Source organism: Lolium rigidum, chromosome 1 (assembly GCF_022539505.1).
Source record: "Lolium rigidum isolate FL_2022 chromosome 1, APGP_CSIRO_Lrig_0.1, whole genome shotgun sequence".
Classification (NCBI taxonomy): Eukaryota; Viridiplantae; Streptophyta; class Magnoliopsida; order Poales; family Poaceae; genus Lolium; species Lolium rigidum.
This window is the reverse complement of record NC_061508.1, coordinates 60,088,745-60,092,614: the sequence shown is the minus strand read 5'-3', so window position 1 is coordinate 60,092,614 and position 3,870 is coordinate 60,088,745. Positions and strand designations below refer to the sequence as shown.

The window sequence follows — 3,870 nt, the reverse complement described above, 5'->3', positions numbered from 1 at the left end:
CCTCTACGATATAATCGCAAGCCGCCATCTCCTTCCGGAGGAGCCGCCCACCCTCAAGCACCACCACCACCATGCCTCAGTCCGGCCGCCGCCACCAATGACCGCGTTGTCTTCCTTATGCCCTCTCCGGTTTCCCCGGCCCCTCCTCTGCCTTCCTGCATAGCATGCGGAGCACCCCTTTTCTTGTTCATGTAACACAATAAAAACCAATTGAAGCAAAATGAATAATCAATATATTTTATAGGTGAAGAAGGTGCAAAGAGAGTGGTACATACTACATACACTTGTTCTCTCCCTGAAAAAAATCATTATGGAGAGAGAGATTATACGCCTCCAGCTCCACATAAACAGTGCAACATCAAGAAATTCAAGCTCATCCATCAATTCTCATCCAACTCCAGCTTTTCCCCCTGATATGATGCCCTACAGGGAAGTGATAAATACATCAATATAAGCAGCAAGGAAGCAGCTTCTTAAGAATGCGGCAGAGATAACTATACGCCTCTATCATAAACATGATGTAGCATCCTTCATTCTCTTAATTTTCCGTAAGCTGGTTTTGGATCGAATGAGAAGTGACTGGGCTAAAAGTAACTTGGTGTACTAAAAGTAGGACTAAAACTTGTTGTCATCCTGTCACGCCCCCTGTTTGTAATGGCATGGGACATCAGAAGTGCAGTTAACTAAGAGCTTTTTTATACAACATGTTCATGTATCCTGCTTGGATCTTGTAACAAGTCATCATTATCACATTAGTCATGCTTATAGAGTGGTTATACTTACTAAGCAGAAGAGCACAATTTTCGATAGTGAATCTCAATTACAGGACATGTACTACTGTCTTGAATTCAATGATATGACGTTTGAGGTTGCAAAGCTTGTACCTTCATGCTTGCCTCATCTTATCATTCTAGAGTGATGGCTATTTCTCCTTTGAGAACGTAGGTGGCCTCTGCCTGATTAGCTTCATACTTTGGTTTTGCAGCTCTTTGCCGATGTAGTTCCGAGGACGACAGAGAACTTTCGAGCCCTTTGTACTGGTGAAATTCAGATTCCTTGTTGTGAAGTGGTGTGTAACGGCGGAGTTATTACCACTTATGAGCATGCATGATTTTCTAGTTTCAACTGTATAGGTGCTATATTGTTGTGTTTCTGTCTTTCGGTTATAGACTTATAGTTTCGTAGAATCTGGTTTAACTAAATCTTATGACTGTTATCTCTTGGAAAGATTTTCGTAAATCTGTTTTTCTGGTCTGTCCGCACCTTTCTTGTCATGGTAGATTATTATATATGTAACAGTAGAACAGTGGAAGCATTGCTTTTACATGATACGTCCTAGTATAAATATAAGATATCTCACTTTTCCTTCTTCACAACTAATTGGTGTTTCATTTTCACTATAAAAAAGAGTTGGTGTTTCATTTTCTCAAGTTTATTGTTAGACTCTAGGGTTCTTCATATGAAAGTTGCAATATAAATGATATGTTAGCATGTACTTGTTGGATTTATGTATTACCGTTTATTGTCTAAGGCCTTACTTCTGGTCAACATGTAGGTGAGAGAGGCCTCGGAGAATCTACAAAGAAGCCACTTTATTTTAAGGGAACACACATCCATCGCATTATCCCATGATTTATGGCTCAGGTACCAAAATATGTGATTGCTGCATATTTTTATTGTAGCTAGTGACGGTATGGTTGTTGTTCATGTGGATTGCAAAAATGAGCTTCATAGATTATAAATATGATTGGAATTGTGCTCTCTATTTTATTTTACCACCTTTTTTTCAAATTAAAGTCGTCCGATCAGATTTCTTAAGCTCGTAGGTGGTGATTTTTCCACAGGAGATGGTATTGCTTCATTAGCCCAGGCTTCTTCTTTCAACCGACTTATTGATGTAGACTATATAAGCTCAACATTGCATGCTATTTCCAGGACGTGGTGGGGAGAGCATATATGGTGGAAAATTTCCAGGTATGGCTATATCATTTTTTCTGGCAATTATAGAATTTTTCTGTTAGCCACTTAAGGTTAAAGTCCCATGATGAGTGTGCTACTATCATATTATACCTTCTGTTAAAAAATGTACTACTGTCTTGTGTTCTATAGATGAAAACTTCAAGCGAAAGCATGATCAGCCTATATTCTGTCTATGGCAAACTCTGGAGAAAACAACAATGGGTCCCAATTTTTTATAACATTGAAGGCTACACCACATCTTGATGGGTATTACTTCTTTCCTTTAGTCATTTTGCACATATAATTTTGGAGTTGTACTTTTTGTTCCTTTCCATAATTAAAATTCAACTTCGTGATGAAATTGTGACAAGTAATGATTGAGAGTTTGTGAAAGACCCATCACTGGTGGTATATTATCCACAACAAATTAATGTCTATTTCATGCCCCTCGGTGGAGAAGAAGACATTTTTTCACTGACCCCCATGGTCTATCAACATTTAATGAGCCTACATTATAACTTTTTGTAGCAAACATGTGGTCTTTGGGAAGGTGCTCGATGGAAAAGCTTTGCTTAAGAAGCTTGAAGCAGTGGGTTCTGGTTCCGGAAAGCCTACAAGCCCAGTTAAAATCGTTGATTGTGGTGAAGCCTCTAACATAGATACTCAGAATCAGTTACATGGAGAGAAAGGCAAGTAGCGGTTAATATGGCCTATGGAGATCTCCAAACAGTTCATGAGTTATCTTTTGCTAAGCTTTCTCAGCACTTCTTTTTGCGAAAAGAAGCTTAAAAAGGCAGTAGAAGATAGCTCTGATTCTGAAGGGAAGGCCAGAACCAAAAAAAAAACCCAGCGAGGATAAACGAAAGAAAAAGAGAAAGCACTACTCCTCTAACTCATATAGCTCAGAAACTTCTGACTCAGGGTCCTATTCCTCAGATAGTTCGGAGTCAAAATCGTACTCTTCAGCATCATTGGATACCAGCTCATCTAGTGATCATAGGCACAAGAGAAGAAAAGGTTCTAAGAAGGTTAAACGAAAGTCTACAAAGAGGAAGAACAGCCATAAGAAGAGTAAGAGCAAGAGTAGAGGAACAAAAAGAAAATCGAAGAGGTAAATCTTGACCTATATAACCTGTACAGTTATGTTTGCTCAGAATTAATACTAACTGAATGATTCCCTTTTGGTGCTGTTTTTAGGAGCTATGGGAGCTCAAGTGATGATTCAAAAAGCTCAAGCAGTAGTTCTGACAATGATTATTGAGATGGCCAAGCTCAAGCTATGGGAGCTCAAGTGATGATTCAAAAAGCTCAAGTGATTTTGTGTTTTTGGAATGCACTGATTACTGAGATGGCCATGCTGGTTCTGTACAATTTTGAACTAATAATTATCTTTGTTAATACTTAATGGCAGACAAAGAAAATACCGAAATGATAAATTTGGAGAAAGGCAAAACCTTGGAAGATGCAGATAAAGGCAAAGAAATGGTTGCAGGAAGCAAACCATTACACAAAGATGAAAATGGGGCTAATGTCAGAGTTGGAAATCAGAACTCTGAAAATAGATCTAGCAAATTCAGGTTTAATCTCCTTTAAAATGTATACTTTTTGTCTGGGTCCTTTGACTACTTTGCAGTGATAGTGCAACATCTCCTGTTCATAGACCGGTCGGATGGTCCACGGTTGGTAGAAACAGTGATAGATGAAACTATAGAGTATAGCCTAGAGGATTCGGAAGAAAATAGTACCATGCATGTCGGTCGGGCGGCGGTCCTTGCCCCAACTTCTGGTGGTGGTTGTCTGATGCCCTCGACGCGGTAGCACGCAGAGGCGTTCACGGACGATCTAGGCCCTCTCGATCTGTATCCACTTCTCCCGCACCAGGTGGTCCATGTACCTTTTCGCAAAATTTCA

The 3,870-nt window shown here is 39.6% G+C and overlaps 1 pseudogene; it reads left to right on the top strand.

The window, feature by feature from the left end:
- Positions 1-1,693: 1,693 nt before the first annotated feature.
- On the top strand, positions 1,694-2,656 carry LOC124708556 (annotated as a pseudogene).
- Positions 2,657-3,870: the final 1,214 nt, after the last annotated feature.